The sequence below is a fragment of the Vigna angularis genome, chromosome 4 (assembly GCF_016808095.1).
Source record: "Vigna angularis cultivar LongXiaoDou No.4 chromosome 4, ASM1680809v1, whole genome shotgun sequence".
Taxonomy (NCBI): Eukaryota; Viridiplantae; Streptophyta; class Magnoliopsida; order Fabales; family Fabaceae; genus Vigna; species Vigna angularis.
In genome coordinates, this window is record NC_068973.1 from 17,977,664 (window position 1) to 17,997,457 (window position 19,794).

Below are 19,794 nucleotides of genomic sequence, written 5' to 3' on the forward strand. Positions count from 1 at the left end.
TTCTCACCAATAACAACTCTCCTTCACAAGGTAAGGCTTCTTCCTCAGATATGGAAGTATTTGAATCACTAGAAGAATCTTCTTCTTCATCTTGATGTTCTAGGATATAAGTAGACCTTTTATTAGGACACTTAGAAGCATAGTGCCATTTGTAACCACATCTAAAACACTTGGTCTCTTTTACCCTATCATTTTTAGAAGATTCTTTAGAGGAATATTTTTCCTTTTCCTTTTCCCTAGGTCCCTCTTCTTTTGATTTGGAGGGTTCACCCTCCCTCTTGGACTCTTTCCTAGGGTAGGAAGAATCAGAGTAGTCTCTTTTAGAGGAAGTTTTCATCTTCAATTATTGCTCTACTCTAACACAAAGTTGGACTAACTCATTGAGATCATTATAAGGTAAAAGTTCTACCTTATCTCTTATGTCATAGTTGAGTCCACTTTGGAACCTGACAATTGTTATCCTTGGCTCTTCTCTTATACCAGCTCTCAACATGAGTAATTCCATTTTTTTCCTATATTCTTCAACATTCATGTTTCTCTGTTGGAGTTTATGGAGCTTGTCCACTAACTCTCTATCATAATATGCTGGTACATGCCTTCTTCTTAAAGCAGACCTCAACTCATTCTAATACCTAATGGAAGGTAGGTGTCTCAATCTCAGGTCTTTAACCAAGGCAGTCCACCAATATAAGGCATAGCCTTGAAAGCTCAAATAGGCCATTGTTACTCTCCTCTCATCATCTATTTGGTGACACTCAAACAACTGCTCAACTTTCATCTCCCATTCCAGATATTCTTCCATATCATCTTTTCCATGGAAGGGAGGAAGAGTAATCTTGGGTTCCCTTGGGTAATGTTCTCTCTCTCTATGATTTCTCCTAGGAGGTATTTGATAGTGGTCATCATTGTGATGAATACTATATTGCTCATGCTCACTAGGTGGAAAGGATGTATCTCCAAGGTATTCTCCTTTTCTATGTGTAGACCCTTCTTTCCTTTTACCCTTGTCTTGATTGATCAAAAGTTGACCAATCATATCCTTGAGCTCACTTATCTCTTTGTCCCTTTGTTGGAACTTTTGCTTAAATTCCTCTCTTAGTTGTAAGCTCTCACTTTTAGGTCTCACACTTCCTTGAACACTAGATTGACTCATCCTTGTCAAGTATGTAAAAATGGTTTTCACAAGGTTTTGAAAAACTTGCACAAGTAATGAGTGAAAAGGTTTTCACAATCTTTCTTTATTTTTGGTGAAGGATTTCTAAAGAGATTCTAGAGGTAAAAAAATGTTTCCAAGTAGCTCCCAGGAAGAAGAGGTAAGTCACAATTGGACATGCTTAGAAACCAAGTTTTTCCTAGCGAATTGTGTGATAATTTTCATATTAGTGTTGTCTTGCAGATTTGGGAAAAACTCTAAGAACTCTTAAAGAAGACTGTGGTGTTCATCTTTGGAGATAGCCACTAGTGCAGCGAAGGGAAACAACAGTGGTTGTTTTTTAATATATGCTTCGGTTTTAGAACCGCGACATATACAGGCGAGGTAAAAAGGTCTGACACATTAGGCCGCGGTTCCAACCGAGGTAGTAACCTAGGGATATGACAGCGGTTCTTGCGTGAACCGCGGCCAAAACCCTGTATTTTTTAACTTTCGTGTAACCTTTGGCCTCGGGTTTACCACAACCGAGGTAATAACCTGGGGATATGACATCGGTTCCTGCTTGAACCGCCGCCAAAACCCTATTTTTATTTTAAATTTTCGTGTAAGCTTTGGCCTCAGTTTTGGCACAACCGAGGCCTATTCTCCTGCTATTTTTTTAATAGCAGGTCTGTTTTATTGATATCCACTATCACAAAAAAAGACCTGAATATCAATCAATATCATAACAACACAGATTCAACATAATAATCAAAATTTACATAACATAATGTACAAAGTCTATTAACTATAATCAACATGTTCTAATGTATTTTAAATCTAATAACTATGAACTATTATATAATCTAACTAAATGTTTTGCAATTGCTTTCCTCAGGAATGTAAGTGACTTCTCAGGAATTGGAGTAGGAGTCTTGAATCTCTGCATAAGACAATTTTTTTAATTAGTGTATATGAATTCCAAATGTTGGAGAAAATCAAAATTCATTAAATTTAAATATTACCGTTTCCTAGCCTCTTGTGATATGGGCACGAATAATGTGGGCCATCCAATACATTACATAGTATCCACACTCATATGACCCATTCTGTCTGTTACACTACAATATATCATCACAGTTGTAAATAGTTAGTGAAAATCATTAAAACAAAACAACTATAAGAAAGTATGGCTTTAGCATATGTCAAACCTTGAGAGCAATCCATGCAAGCTTTCTACTATTAGCAATTGATATCCCAACCAACATCATACTTGCTGAAATAGAACTATATATAAAAGAAAGGTTTTAACATTCATTTATATAACAAAGAAAGTCCAAACATTGAGATTCTTACCAATCAACTGCTTGTCTGAGATGTTTGGGAGGAGACTTGTGCAATGAGCAAAACCATAAAGCATAGCTCTCCTGTACAGAAATAACAAGTAGCTGCCAATGGCGCCTGAAATTCATAATAACTTAATTATTATATATTAAAATCACATATGGAACTTTATTATGTTAACAAAGTTCACTTACCCAGATATATAAGGAATAAAAGGTATCTTCTTCCCGCTTGCAAATCTGCTTGTGAGATATGTTGTGATCTCATCAAAATCATTTGTTTCGTGAATGACTTTGGGATCAATGAACCCATAGATATCATTGTACCCCAAGTTGTTACTGACACCAAACATATACCTGAAATCAAAAATTACCTTCGATATAAGTATACTTGATATATAAATCAATTTTATATAAATAATTGCTTATAGACTTACATCATCCATAGCTGAACTAATGTAATATTCAACTCTTTTGTTCCCGACGCAAGCTCTCTAACATCTTGGCTATGCAGGTATATTGGGACCTCAGAGCCTCTCCCAAAATACATTAGCATCATATTTAACCTCCAAAAGCTTATTTCCAATGATGTCAGCAAGTTGCTGCAATGCACCAAGAGGATCGTCCTCAGATAAACGAATCTTCTCCTGTGCATGCGTTTGTTGTTACATGGAAAAATAAGATAAGTTTTGACATCAATAACATGTAAACTTTAAAATTGAGAAGTGAAAAGTAGAATTGCATACCGGAGGGTCAGAAACCGAACCAACCAAGTGTTTAGGCCAAGCGATAAAAGACTGGAATGCATGTGCCACAGTGAAAATTTCATTTGTGGACAGAGGAACTAAGGCATCTAGTATGATAATGTCGTCTACTAAGACCTTCACCTCATCCTCTGATAGCTCCATACCATGAACAACAGTCGCTGCCTGAAACTCTGTTCCAAGAGCTACTAGCATCGTCCCGGTACCATCTAAAATGTATAGTAGGCATGGACTAGCATCGTCCATGTCATCCCCTGGGACGGTTGGTGTTGAACAACTTCCTTTCCCGCTTCTCCCTATTAGAGTAAATGTTAGATTATACTAAACATATAAATTATTGAACATAATGTTCATTAATTTTACCTATGGGAGGCACAACATGTTCCTGTTCCTGTATAGGAGATGGCATCAGACGCATGCCATAACTCTCAAATTGCTACTGGAAGTGGCGCATAACTCTGTCAGTCACTTCTATAGTGACCTCATTATACAATTCATCCCTAAGCTCTGTCCTAAGCTTCGTTCTAAGCTCCTCCCTAAGGTTCACTCGAAGCTTTTTCTTGATCTCTTGTGTCAACCTTCGTTCTTATGCTTCGTTGTATGCATATGAAGTTTGACGAGAAGAACTCCCAAAATAATCTCGAATGCGTACTCCAGTTCCAGCAGCACGCACACGTCCAGGGTGCTTAGGTTGTCTAATTGCAGTGGTAAGAATATCCTGGCGACCCTCTAGAGTGAATTGACCTTGGGAGCTCTGCTCAACCAAGGAGTGCTGTAACATAACAAAGCACCATTATTCTTAAAAAAGTTCAAGGTAGTATATATAATGAAATTATTATTATTTTAGGAACAGTGATAACTTAAAATTCTTTTAGATATTTCCCGTGCAGTGTCAGAAGAGTAGGCGCTCGATGATCTTAAATGAGCCAACTTCCATTTCTCATGCCGAGGAGGTGGAGAAGGAGGCTAGGGCTACCACCCTCAGATGATGGTCTAGCTTCTACCTTTTGCTTGAGGATTTTCTCCTCAAGCTTCCTATACCCACCACAAGATAATAGGTGGGGGTTTTTTATTTTGAGCACTTATTCCTTGTGCATTGCTTCTTTTTGCTTGTCACATATGTTTAATTAATTAGTTCATATGATATATATATTTGTTAATGAGGAATTGAATAATATCAACTATACTAAACTACCATTCATCTGATGTCCGACTCTGTACAAAGAGGAGCTAAGTCTCCTCATCAATGGCCTTATATGTTTGACATGGAGACTTATTTTTTTTGCTTCCAAGTATATATCTCGAGGTCAACTTACTCTTAAAACACCCAGAAGTTTTCAGCAACAGTTGATAAACACTTACTTTTAAGTGTTGTGACATTTGGAATGTCAAATGTCATCTGAAATAAACATAATAAAGTTGTATCAGTACAAAATTATCAATATAAACAAACTGTTATTCAAATGATATTAATTAATTTACCAATATATCGTTCCATATAATGTTCCGATCAACCTAGGACACATGGTCAAAAGATGGAATAAGAATATTAATCCTATATTGCGCCACTACTCCAAGGTATGATCGGAAGTCATCTGCATTTGGGCCAGATGCCACACTCGTGATCACATTAACATTCACGGGTGTTCTTTCACCACTACTTTTTCTGACCAAAAAATGTTTCATTCTGGTGGGTCCTCTAGTAGGTCTAGATGGGGCAGCCTCATCCCCTGATGAATGTGGATGGTCAGCCATATATCTGTCAAAATAAATAGCATGTAATATTAATAAAACACTTAGATGCTTGCAACAATTCTTCGCGATCTTTTGTCACCATATTCACACCTCAGATGCTTTTACTTGTAGAACATTTATTCAACCATGATGTGCGAGGAACTCCTATTGGATTTGTTGATGTCATGTAATCTGAACAAAACTCAATACTTTCTTCAGCAACATACCTTACAATCATTGAACCTTCAGGACGATATGGATTTTTAACGTACCCTTTCAAAATCTTCATATAACGCTCAATATAATACATCCATCTTAAGTATATCGGTCCACACAACTTGATTTCTCTAACCAAATGAATAAGTAAATGTACCATGATGTCAAAAAAAGATGGAGGGAAAAACATCTCTAGTTGACACAAGATGATAACAATCTCGCCTTGAAGTTCATCTAACTTTGTAGGATCGATGGCTTTACTACAAATTGATGAGAAAAATGGATACATGTTTATGGTTTGCCTAACATTTTTGGGCAAAATTCCACGAATAGCCACCGGTAACAATTGTTGCATTAAGACTTGGCAATCGTGAGACTTCATGCCAACAAGCTTTAAGTCCTGCATCGACACTAAACTCTTCATATTTAAAGAGTATCCTTGTGGTACTTTGATACTCTTTAAACAAAGGCAAAAATTTATCTTCTCTTGTCTAGAGATTGTGTAACACGCAGGGGGCAAATAAGTACGTTTACCAATCTCCCTAGGTGCCAACTCTTCTCGGATATTCATGTCAACCAAATCCAAACGAGCATTCACTCCATCTTTTGTCTTTCCTTGAGTGTTGAGTAGTGTACCAATCAAGTTATCATACTCATTCTTCTCTACATGCATCACATCTATGCAATGTCTAACATCTAACTTTGACCAGTATGGAAGATCAAAAGAATATTGATTTCTTCTTCCAAGGGGTCGTTACAAATGACTTTTTGGATGTTTTCCAAAATACATGATGTATTTTATTAACTTTTTCAAGAATTTGAAGGCTAGTAAGTGGATTTGGTGCTTCGTCCCTCTCTTTATATCCATTGAATGCTTTTTTTAACCTTCGATATAGATGATTACATTTTAGAAATCTCCGATGACGCAGATACACCGTCTTTCTTCCGTGTTTCAATTGATGAGCTGTAGTGTTTTCTTCACATATAGGACATGCTTTATGACCCTTGACACTGTATCCTGACAAATTACCATAAGCTGGAAAGTCATTAATGGTGCAAAATAACATTGCACGCATCACAAAAGTTGCATAAGTGAATGCATCAAATATTTCAACCCCATCCATCCACAACAACTTCAAGTCTTCAACTAGTGGGCTTAGATAAACATCTAAGTCATTTCCAGGCTGCTTTGGAACATATATCATCATAGACAACATCATGTACTTCCTCTTCATGCACAATGCAGAAGATAAGTTGTAAATTATCAATATAACTGGCCAACAATTGTGATTGGTACTTAGATTACCAAATGGGTTCATTCCATCAGTGGCTAAACCAAGCCTAAGATTTCTACACTCTACCAAATTGGGGGAATTGTTGATCAATATTTTTCCATTGCTTTGAATCAACTGGATGACGAAGCAGCCCGTGAATTTTTCTCTCATCTGCATGCCATCTAAGGTTTTTAGCATCTTTTGGATTCGCAAACAAACGCTTAAGTCTGGGCACAATTGGAAGGTACCAAACAACTTTCAAAGCAAATCCATTTTTTTTCTATTTGACCATTATCTTCACTATTGTTTTTTGACTTGTATTGTGATAACCCACATTTTGGAAACTTTGTTAAAAATTCAAACTCTTTCCTATATAAAATGCAGTCATTGGGACCAGCATGTATCTTTTTATACTCCATACCCATCGACAAAGAATTTTCTTCGCATCATAATTACGAATGGGTAGTGTATTTCCAGCTGACATCATTTCATTCAACAACGTCAACAATTATGTGAAGCTCTTATCAATCCATCCATTAGTCGCCTTCAAATTCATGAGCCTTAACACCGCTGACAAACATGTGAACTTAGTTGAACTGACATACAAAGGTGTTTCCGCATCAGTCGACATCGTCTCATACACATGAGCTTTGGAAAAATTTTCTGCGCCAACATCGCGGATCATGTCCTTTAATTTGTCTTCATCCGGTCGATCTTCTTCCATGGTGGAATCATTAACATTTTCAGTTTGGGAGTCAGTCGGAAACTGCATTTCTTTGTCGTGCCATATCCATGTTGTATAGCATCTTAGGAAACCATTATAGATAAGATGTTCTCTAATTTGGGTTGGTTCAACTTTCTCGCATTCAAACAGTTCACACAAGGACATCTAAACTTCACTTCATCATCACTTCTACCCTCATTACGTTGCACAAATTGTATAAATTCCTCTACCCCTCTCTTGTAAATTAATCCAATTTCGATCCATACGTAAATATTCTACAAAATTACAATCATACAATTATACAATATATTCAACATACAATCAATTCAATCATACAATCAAACAATTAATAAACATTCAAATTATCAATTCAAACATTCAATCATACATAATTATTCATATTCAACACACAAAAAATTAAAAATTAACAAAATAAAAATTAATAAACAGTATAATACAATCAAACAATTAATAAGCATTCAAATTATCAATTCAAACATTCAATCATACATAATTATTCATATTCAATCTATAAAAAGTTAAAAATTAAAAAAATGAAAATTAATAAATAGAATAATACGAACCTGGGGCGTGAAAAACCACACAATAATGGAGAAGATGGAACAACCTGCGGTCCGAAACGGAACAAATTTAAAAGAAAAAACACAATACCTACAAAAAAATAACACAAAACGTAAGTTTGATAATTCGAATCAATAAAAAAATGTATCAAACCAGCCCAAAAACTAAAAAAAAACGAAAAAACTCCGACGACCAAAGCTAAATTTGATCCAATACAAACGTAGGTGATGAAAAATGAGGAAGGAAGTCCTTCTACAGTGACGACCGCGACACAACAGTGGCGTAAGGAAGAAGGGAGAAAGATCGCGGTGACAAGAAGAAGTTCTAGAGAAAATCGCTGGAGAAGAAAATTGTTCGCGTTCGAGGAAGACGAAACTGTTCACTCTCTGTAATATTTTTTTAACCTAATCAAATATTACTACCGTGGGTCATTAGAAAACCGCGGTAATAGAGGGGATATGGCCTCGGTTCCCAACATAACCCAGGCCTATTCTCCTAAAAAAAATTAAAATTGATCTGAAATGACAATTTTGAATTTTTTTTTCAACCTTTATGTCGCGGTTCCCCGCCTAACCGAGGTCTATTCGCTTAAATATTTAAAATTTGTTAAGATCAGGGAATAGGCCGTGGTTCCCCTGAGAACCGAGGCCTATTACCTGACTGCCTTGGGGGAAATGTCAGAATTTTGCAGGGACAATAGGTTGCAGTTCCCCCCCAAAACCGAGGCATATTCCGTGAAGGTCTGACTCCAATTTTACTTCAGGACTGACTTGGCGGGAATGTCAGAATTTTGCAGGAACAATATGTCGCGGTTCCCCTAAAACCGCGGCCTATTCCATGACGATCTGACTCCAAATTTATTTCAGGACTGACTTGGTGGGAATGTCAGAATTTTGCAAGCACAATAGGTCGCCGTTCCCCTCAAATTCGAGGCATATTCCCTTGCAAATTTATTTTAGGACTGACTTGGTGGGAATGTCAGAATTTTGCAGGGACAATAGGTCGCGGTTCCTTTCAGAACCGAGGCCGAAAGGCATATACGGTCGCGGTTCTGTTGAAATCGAGGCCTAAACTGTCGATATAATTTCAAAAATGCCACCGCGCAATATTATGCTTCGGGTTCTGGTGAATCGATGCATAATGTGTGCTGTAATAAATTAATTTTTTACTACTGAGCTTGAAGAGCAAGGATTGTGTGCTTTTACTGTCTGATCAAATCTGCACTGAAGGTGTCTGTTTTGGTGATCAGGAATTCAATCCTATGAAGATTGGTGTTGTTGGCCTGTTGTGACTATAAGAAGAGGATGTGCTGCGTTCTAGACTTTGACGGGTTTCTCAAAGGGTTGAAGACGGCAGGAGATGGGACATCTTGCTACTAGTCTTTGTGTGTTGTATGCCTATATTTTGATTATAGGGTTAGAGAGGTGTTTTATATTTTTGACGTGGAGGTCTTTATAAAAGCCTTGTTGTAAAAACCTTGATCATTATAGTGCATTTGCATCCTGGTGAGGAAGGACACTCGATGTAGGCTTTGCCGAACCAGGATAAAAATCAGTGTTTGATTTTTCTATCCGTACACTTTTACTAAATTGACTCTGTACTACGTTTAATCAACTTTATTTCCGCTGCACTTAAAAATCTTTTTCTTTGTGTTTCAAGAAAGTTTTTAAAGTCATCTACTTTGCGAAAAAGATTTAAAGAAAACATTATTTTTGTATTTCACCAATTCACCGCCCCTCTTGGTGTTGAAAATTAAGCCATTCTCTTTTAACAAATGGTATTAGAGCTGGTTTTCATAAAATATTTGAAAAACTAGTCGATTACGTTTTCTTTTAAATCGACTAATCCGGGAAAATGGCTTCTAATTTTCAAACCTTTAGTGAAGGTGCATCAATAAATAGACCACCTCTATTTGTTGGTGAAAACTATGCTTTTTGGAAAAATCAGATGCAAATCTTTCTAGAATCCTTGGACAAAGGTGTTTGGGATGCAATCATAAATGGTCCATATGAACCCACTCATGTTTTGAATGGAAAAGTTGTTTTGAAAAATGTTTTTGGGTGGAATCAAGATGAGAACCGTAGAGCATAGTATGATGTTAAATCTAGGAGTGTAATAGCCTCAGCACTAACAATGGATGAAGTTTTCAGGATATCACAATGCAAGACAGCAAAAGAAATGTGGGAAGTCTTGGAGGTAACTCATGAAGGAACATATGAGGTGAAAAGAGCCAGAAAAAATTCACTCATTCAGGAGTACGAATTATTCAGAATGAAAGCAGGGGAGACAATCTATAAAGTCTAGAAAAGATTCACACACATTGTCAGCCATCTTATGGCTTTAGGAAAAGTATTTGACAAGGAATAAATCAAGATTAAAATTTTGAAAAGCCTCAATAGGAGCTGGCAACCGAAAGTTACTGCTATATCAGAATCAAGAGATCTGACCAGCATGAACATGACAACCTTGTTTGGAAAAGTCAGAGAGCATGAGTTAGAACTTGGAAGGCTGAAGGAGGAAGAAGAAATTGAAAAAAAAAATCAATAGCTCTCAAAGCCACAAGCTGAAAAGCTTCAATGAGTACTGAACCAAAATCTGACTCAGAGACTGATTTGCCTAACAAAGAATTGATGAGTATGGTGGTAAGAAAATTCAATCATTTTATGAAAAATAATAGTTCTTACACTAACAATGCAGGTTTCTCAAGAGGAAGAAAGGAGTCCAGAACCACTGCCATCTAATGCTATGAATGTGGAAAAGAAGGACATATCAAGCCTGAGTGTCCATATCTGAAAGCCAACCAGAAAGGGAACAAAAGATTGGTTTAAGAGAAAAGCAGGAAATAAAAGAGTGAATATATTGCTTGGGAAAATAGTGATTCAGATTCTTCAAGTGATGAAGACTGTAATGTTGAAGAAGAATCCAACATCTTCTTCATGGCTAGATCTGCAATCAATGATTATGACAATGATGAGGAATTCGAAAATAAACCTATAGAAGTCAAATATGACATGTTGCGTGATGCGTTTCAAGAGGTTCATGTAGAGGTTGTGCGACTGCAATATAAGGTCAATCGACTTATATATGAAAGAAGAGACTTTGAGCATAGAATCAACAATCTGGTTGAGGAGAATGAAAGACTGGAAAAGAAATTAAATGATGCATTAGAGTATGCAAAGAAGAGTGATGCTAAGTCAAAACATGTTGAAAAAGAATGCCAAAACTATCCTGTATTGGTTGAAAAGATTCATTACTTGACCTGCACGTTAGCAAAATTCACACAGGGCAAAGACAATTTAGATGCTGTACTGAAGGCCTCTGGAAGAGCTGTATTCAAACAAGGCATTGGCTACATAGCTCAGAGTAACAGAACATATACAAAGAAATTTATAGATATCAGTAAGCTTGTTACACATGCATGTTTTTACTGTAATAACATAGAGCACACTGTTGGAAACTGTTACTACAGAAAGGTTAGAGTTCCAAAAGGGAAATATAAGTGGATTCCCAAGGAACATCTATCTGCAACTAACCAGACCGGAGCCAAGTTCAAATGGGTACCATCATCAAAACCTTATGATTGTTTTGCAGGAAAGTAGTAACAGATGGAGCAGTGCAGAACTCAAAGATGAAACTGGATTAAAGAAATCAAATGAAAATGAGATTCTGCAAGGGGTAACAAAAGTGTTTATTTTACTGCATCATGCATCATAATTGTTAATATGATTTTGTGTTGCATGTCTTGATTGAGTAACCATTCTTTATGAAAATGAGTTTGCTCAACTTTTAATCGATTCAATTATTTGTAAAGTCAAATATGTTCTGTGTGTTGTGTTTCTCTATTTTGAAATATCAAGTGAAACATGGAATCAACTTTTGCAGAAATAAAATCAACTAAAATTCTCTGTTAGGTGCTCTCTTTAGTTTTGAAAATTTGAAATTTGATAATGTCTGTTTTGGTGCAAAAATGAATCTTTCTGCGTTCCCTCCAAATTGTTTTCGGCTTACTAAAACCTAGAACGAGATAACTTGTCATGTACTCTCTCTACTGCATTCGAATCCTCTATTCCTAAATTTTCTGCAAGCTCTTGCTATCACTGTCCACAAATGGTTTCAAGCTCATCTTAGAGAAAAAGGGTGAAAATCGTGGGTATCAAGAACATAAGAAGAGCTTCACAGCTTGATGGGTGGATGAGCGATGTCGACATTCAATCAAAATTCATTGATTGTTGGAAAATGAGGAGTCTTACTATAGAAAAATTTCTGAAGATAAGTTTCTTCAGAAAAGAAGGTTTTCAGTTCTAAAACTGGCTAAAACGCCAGGGTGTAAAGACGTTTGTGGAATTGGCTGATCAATGGTATCCTGTACTTGTCAGAGTATTTTACTGCAATTTGAGAATAAATGCTTTTGGAGATACTTCTATTGTTGATTCTGAAAGTGGAAAGAACAGTGTTGAAGAAAAGATTGTAGAGTCATCTGAAACAGAATAGGGGTCTTGTGTTTACAGTCTAGTGTCATACATTTTGATTGTCTTGTGTTTAGGTTGTGTGTTTCTAGATACTTGCATAATGTTTTTCGTGTTAATTTGTAGTTGACTTCTTATGCCATATTGTGTTTTGGTTATCTGATTGTAATTACAGATCAATATTAATGAAATCAAATATTTTGTTTGTCATAAATCAATACTATAATAGTGACTTAATCTGATTATAATCAATTGTGTTATGTATGAAGTTGAATTTATTACTGATTATTGTTGCATTCATACATTTTCACATGCATATTATAACTGTAATAATTCTTGCATTACAATGATTCTAAAATGCTTGATCTGGAAAGGATCTTGAAAGGTTTTTGTAGGAACATTGCTTTTGGATAAACAATACTGGAGATTCAACTCTAATAAAAAGCAATGAAGTTGATTATGAATTTGGGACAATTGACTGTGGTTAACAGGGGTTAAAAAATTCCATGAGTTGGAATATTGTTATCTCTTTATTGATTACATATTGTTGATTGTTTTATATCTGCTATATCTCTATGTTATAATTGATTGAAATGTTTGAGAGGTTATACTGAGATTGTTGTATTGATATTGCATTGATATGCTTACATGTTTTCTAACTGATACAAATCTATCAAATGTCAATAAATGATCTGTTATATTCCATGAATACTACATTGTGCACTGGGTTTTGAATATGAAACATGCATAATGACAAGGGGAGCATTACATATTTTTTAGATATTTCACATGCCTATACTTAAGGGGGATAGTACATTCTTTCTTATGTGATTATCTGTGATAGGGGGAGCATCTGTGTTTTCTTTATGATTTACTGATGCATCTCTGAAATAATTGATTATCTGAATATCAATACTTGTTTGCATACCTTTTTTGCTAATGCCCAAAGGGGGAGAATTATATTGATATATGGATTGATATTTGGTTGATAATCTGTATTGTTGTGTACAAAATGGTTGTTTATTAATCATGGTTGTGCATCATAAAAAACGGGGAAGATTATTGAGATTGTTGATAGGGGAGCACTGGTTTAATTGAACCTACAATCTCCAAGCTTCTGGTTTTCTATTATGACAACACATAATTAATAACACGTGTTTATGTGTTACATGTTCATTACTTTCAATATTATGATTATATGAGAACATGTTTGTGTTGTGTTGATCATTGCAATTCACTATGTTATATATGTGAGATTTAATTTGTTATTGCATGCAAATTGTTTTGGAAAATAAAAACCACATGCACTTTAGTTGAACTTAAATTGTGTAGCAAAACAACAGTTTTAAGTCCACTTCATTATAAAGTAAGCCGATTCAAACTCGTGGCTTTGCACAAACTTTTTCAAAGTGTGCTTAGAGAATTTTTGAAGAGAAAGTTTTTCAAAACTATGTTTTTAACTGTTACAAAGTCAATTATGTGCGCAAGCCATTCGACTAAGTTTGTTATGTTTTGAAATTCTGTTAATGCTTGTCTTAAAGTGTCTAACGACTATATTTTTAAATATGTTTGACCAAACATTTATTGTGATTTGACTACATTAATTTTATATTCAATTAACTGCATTGATTGCTGCTAACTACTTTAACTGAATTGTGATATTCCACTACATTAGTAGCTATGTCGACTAAAATGCGTCTGAGATGTGTTTATCTATATATTGACGCAAATTTGAATTCATTAAGAAGTTTTGAGAATCTAACGAATTGTGTGATAATTTTCAGATTAGTGTTCTCTTACAGATTTGGGAAAACCTCCAAGAACTCTTAAAGAAGACCGTGGTGTTCATCTTTGGAGATAGCTTGAAGAGCAAGGATTGTGTGCTTTGAGTGTCTGATCAAATCTGCACTGAAGGTGTCTATTTTGGTGATCAGGAATTCAATCTTAGGAAGATTGCTGTTGTTGCCCTGTTCTGACTACAGGAAGAGGACGTGCTGCATTCTGGACTTTGAGGGGTTTCTCAGAGGGTTGAAGACGGTAGGAGAGGGGACATCTTGCTGCTGGTCATTGTGTGTTGTATGCCTATATTTTTATTAGAGGGTTAGAGAGGTGTTTTATATTTTTGACGTGGAGGTTTCTATAAAAGGCTTGTTGTAAAAACTTGATCATTATAGTGCATTTGCTTCCTGGTGAGGAAGGACACTGGATGTAGGCTTGGCCGCCGAACCAGTGTAAAAAAGCAGTGTTTGATTTTTCTATCCCTATACTTTTACTTAATCGACTCTGTACTGCGTTTAATGAACTTTATTTCCGGTGCACTTAAAAATCTTTTTCTTTGTGTTTCATAAAGTTTTTAAAGTCATTTACTTTGCGAAAAAGATTTAAAGAAAATATTGTTTTTGTATTTCACCAATTCACCCCCCTCTTGGTGTAGAAAATTAAGCCATTCTATTTTAACATAATCAATTATGATTTTCATTCAATCGACTGATCCTGGAAAATGACTTTCAATTCTCAAACCATTGGGGAAGGTGCATCCACAAATAGACCACCACTATTTGCTGTAGAAAACTATCCTTTTTGGAAAATAAGGATGCAAATCTTTCTTGAATCCGTGGATAAAGGAGTTTGGAATTCAACTCTAAACGATTCATATGAGACAACTCATGTTTTAAATGGAAAATTTGTTTTGAAATTTTTTTCAGAGTGGAATCAAGATGAGAACCGAAGAACTCAGTATGATGTTAAGGCTAGAAATTTTATTGCTTCTATGATAAACATGGATGAATTTTTAAGAATATCACAATGCAAGACTGCCAAGGAAATGTGGGAGGTTCTTGAGGTCACACATGAAGGAACTGATGAAGTGAAAAAGGCCAGAAAGAAGTCTCTTATGCAAGAGTATGAGCTGTTCAGAATGAAAGCTGGTGAGACTATCTATGAAGTACAAAAGAGATTCACACACATAGTTAACCATCTAATGGCTCTTGGAAAAGTGTTTGACAAAGAGGAAATCAACATAAAGATCCTGAAAAGCCTTAATAGAAGCTGGCAACCGAAAGTCACTGCAATATCTGAATCAAGAGACTTGACCAACATGAACATGGCAACATTATTTCGAAAACTCAGAGAACAAAAACTCAGAGAACATGAATTAGAGCTTGGAAGGCTAAATAAGGAAGAAGAAATTGAAGAGAAGAAATCAATTGCTCTAAAGGCCACAAGCAATAAAGTTACAAAGAATCTTGAACCTGAAACTGAATCAGATGCAAATGTACCAGCAAAGGAAATGATGAATATGATGGTGAGAAAATTTAACAGATTCATGAAGAATAAAAATTCTGCAACTAACAACGCATGTTTCTCAAGAGGAGGAAAGAAAAGCTCAAGAAGCAACGTTGTTCAGTGCTATGAATGTGGAAAAGAAGGACATATCAAACCGTAATGTCCAGACTTGAAGAACAAGCAGAAAGAATTCACCAAGTATCCTTAGGACAAGAATAGGAAGCAAAGGAAAGCTTATATTGCCTAGGAAAACAGTGAGGGAGACTCTTAAGTGATGATGATTATAATGTTGAAGAGGAGTCAAATTTGTGCTTCATGGTAGGCTCTGCAAAATCCGATGATGACAGTGATCGTGAATTTGAGAATGAACCAATAGAGGTCAAGTACCACATGCTATTGGATGCATTTCAAGAGATACATGCAGAAGCCATGTGACTTCAGTATAAGGTGCATCGATTATCTTCTAAGAGAAGAGACTATGAATACAAAATTGATAATCTAGTACAGGATAATGAAAAGCTTGAAAAAGATCTTGAAGAAGCTTTGAAATCTGCAAAGACAGTGAAGACCGAAATATAAGTTGTTGAGAAAGAATGTGGTAATTGTCCTGTACACATTGAGAAAATTTACTACTTAACCAACACATTAGCCAAATTTACTCAAGGCAAAGAAAATCTTGATGTTCTGTTAAGATCATCTGGAAGAGCTATCTACAAACAAGGTATTGGTTATAAGGCCAAAAGTAATAGGATAAACTCAAACAAATATATTGATCTGAGTAAACCTACTACTAATGCATGTTTTTCCTACAACACAATTGGTCATAATGTTAGAAACTGCTATTTTAGAAACATTGGTTTTCCAACAGGAAAATACAAAGGGGTTCTCAAGGAACAATCTCCTGCTACTAACAAGACAAGACCCAAGTACAAAGGGGTACCAACGTCAAAAGCTTTTAACTGTTGTGTAGGAAAGGAGCAGTAGCTGTTGAAGCATTATTCAACTTAAGGATGAACTACCATGATGAAATAAAAAATTCTTGAGTCATTGATTGTGGTAACTATAACAAAACTCTTTCATGCATTATAAGCATTTGTATGATTGATTTTTATATGCATGTTTGCTATATCGTATTTGATTGACTGTTTTATGTGAAAACATTGTTATGCGAATTTTAATCGATTATGTTATTAACTGGGTCGATTATAATCTCTAATTGTGTTTCTCTGTTTTTGGTAAAACTTTGTTAACACATTAAGTCAACATTTTTTTAATGAAATCGATTAATAATCTCTGTTTTGTGTGTTCTCTATTTTGAAAAATTTAACATCTAATTGAATCGATAAAGATTAGAATTTTAGAGCGAAAATGAATTCTTAATGTTCCCTCCAAATTTAATTTTGTTTAGATTTAAAACCTAAAACACAGAAGCGTGTCATTAACCTTCTTAGCATACATTTGTTTTGAGATTGTTGATAGGGGGAGCACTGCTTTAGCTGAACCCACAATCTCAGTGATATATGAGTTTTTGATGATGAATACACATAATTAATAACACCCATGTAGTTGGTGTTACATGTTCTATGCTAGCATGTTATATGCGTTTTTGAGAACATGATTGTGTTGTTTATGTTGTTCATTGCATTTCACTGTATTATATATGTGATTTTATACATGAATGCATGACACATTTTTTTGGAAACGAAAAACCACAAGCACTTTTGTTGAACTTAAATTGTGTGGCAAAACAACAGTTTTAAATCGATTGCATTATGCGGTGAGTCGATTAAAACTTGTGTCTTTGCACAAACATTTTCAAGTGTTCTGTGAGAGCTTTTCAAAGAGAAAAGTTTTCAAAATTGTTTTACTTTGTTATAAAGTCGATTACATACACATTGCATTCGATTAAGTTTGTTATGTTTTGAATAACTGTTAATGCTTAATATAACTGTCACAATGGCTATATTTTTAAATATGTTGACAAAGAATTAAATGAAATTTCACTGCAATAATATTACATTCAATTAACTGCATTGATTGCTGCTAACTACAATAACAGAATTGCTACATTCGACTACATTAGTAGCTTAGTCGATTAAAATGCGTCAGAGTTGTGTTTATCTATAAATTTTCGCGAATTTGATTTTTGTAAGATCTTTTTTGAATCTAAGAGTTTGTGATATCTTTTGCAGAAAGTGCATTCTTACAGAAACAGAGAAAGAGCTTCAACAAACAAGAAGTGACTGCGGTGATCATTTACTTTTGGATTCTTGAAGAGCAAGTTAACTGAACGTACAAAGACTGATCATAGCTGCACATTGGGTTTAATTGAGAGATCAGAGGCTACAATCTTGTGAAGATTGGACTGAGGTTCCCTATTGTGATTACAGGAAGAAGAGCGTGTTGCATTCTTGACTTTGAGGGTGGCTCAAATGGTTTGAACTTGAGGAGAGGGGATTCTTGCTACTAGTTTGTTTGTATACTACCTATATTTTTATTAGAGGGTTAGAGAAGTGTTTTATATTTTTGACCATCAAGAAAGTTATAAAGGCATCACTTTTGGTGAAAAATATTTTGAAAGTTTAAAATTTTATACTTCACCAATTCACCCCCCTCTTGGTGTGAGAAATTGAGTCATTCTTTTTTAACAATTGGCACAAAAGCTGGTTTTCATAAAATATTTGAAAATTTAGTCGATTACTATTTTCATTAAATCGATTGATCCTGGAAAATGGCTTTCAATTTTCAAACCTTTGGTGAAGCTACATCCACAAATAGACCACCACTATTTGCTGGAGAAAAATATGCTTTTTGGAAAATTAGGATGCAAATCTTTCTTGAATCCATGGATAAAGGAGTTTGGGATGCAACTCTAAACGGTCCATATGAACCCACTCAAATTGTGGATGGAAAAATTGTTTTGAAAAACTTTTCTGTGGACTCAAGTTGATAAAACCGTAGAGCACATATGATGCTAAGGCTAGGAATGTAATAGCTTCTGCACTAACAATGGATGAATTTTTCAGGATATCACAATGCAAGACTGCCAAGGAAATATGGGAGGTTCTTAAGGTCACGCATGAAGGAACAAATGAAGTAAAAATGGCCAGAAAGAACTCTCTTATACAATAGTATGAGCTGTTTAGAATGAAAGCAGGAGAGACGATCTATGAGGTACAAAAACGATTCACACACATAGTCAATCACCTCATAGCTCTCGGGAAAGTGTTTCATAAAGAAGAAATCAACATAAAGATCTTGAAAAGCCTCAATAAAAGCTGGCAACCGAAAGTCACTACTATATCTGAATCAAGAGACTTGGACAGCATGAAACATGCTACATTGTTTGGAAAACTCAGAGAACATGAATTAGAGCTTGGAAGGCTAAAGGAAGAAGAAGAATTGAAGAAAAGAAATCAATTGCTTTAAAGGCCACAAGCAAGAAAGCTACAAAGATTCCTACACCTAAAACTGAATCAGATAAAAATATACCAAAAACGGAAATGATGAATATGATGGTAAGAAAATTTAACAGATTGATGAAAAATAAAAATTCTACAACTAACAATGCAGGTTTCTCAAGAGGAGGAAACAAGAGCTCAAGAAGCAACTCTGTTCAATGCTATGAATGTGGAAAGGATGGTCATATCAAGCCTGACTGTCCAGACTTGAAGAACAAGCAGAAAGAATTCTCCAAGTATCCTCAGACAGGATTAAGAAGTAGAGGAAAGCTTATATTACTTGGGAAAACAGTGATGAAGACTCTTCAAGTGATGATGACAGTAATGTTGAAGTGGAGTCAAACTTATGCTTTATGGCAAGCTCTACATAATCTGATGATGATAATGATCGTGAATTTGAAAATGAACCAATAGAAGTCAAGTACCACATGAAACTGGATGCATTTCAGTAAATTCATGCAGAGGCCATGCGACTTCATTATAAAGTGAATCAATTATCATCTGAGAGAAGAGATTATGAATACAAAATTGATAATCTTGTGCAGGATAATGAAAAGCTTGAAAAAGATCTTGAACAAACTTTGAAATCTGCAAAGATAGTAAAGACCGAGGTACAAGTTGTTGAGAAAGAATGTGGTAATTGTCCTCTACATGTTGAGAAAATTGAGTACTTATCAAGCACGTTAGCAAAATTCACTCAAGGCAAAGAAAATCTTGATGCTGTGTTAAGATCATCTTGAAGAGCTATCTACAGACAAGGTATTGGTTATATGGCCAAAAGTAATAGGATAAAATCAAAGAAATTTATTGATC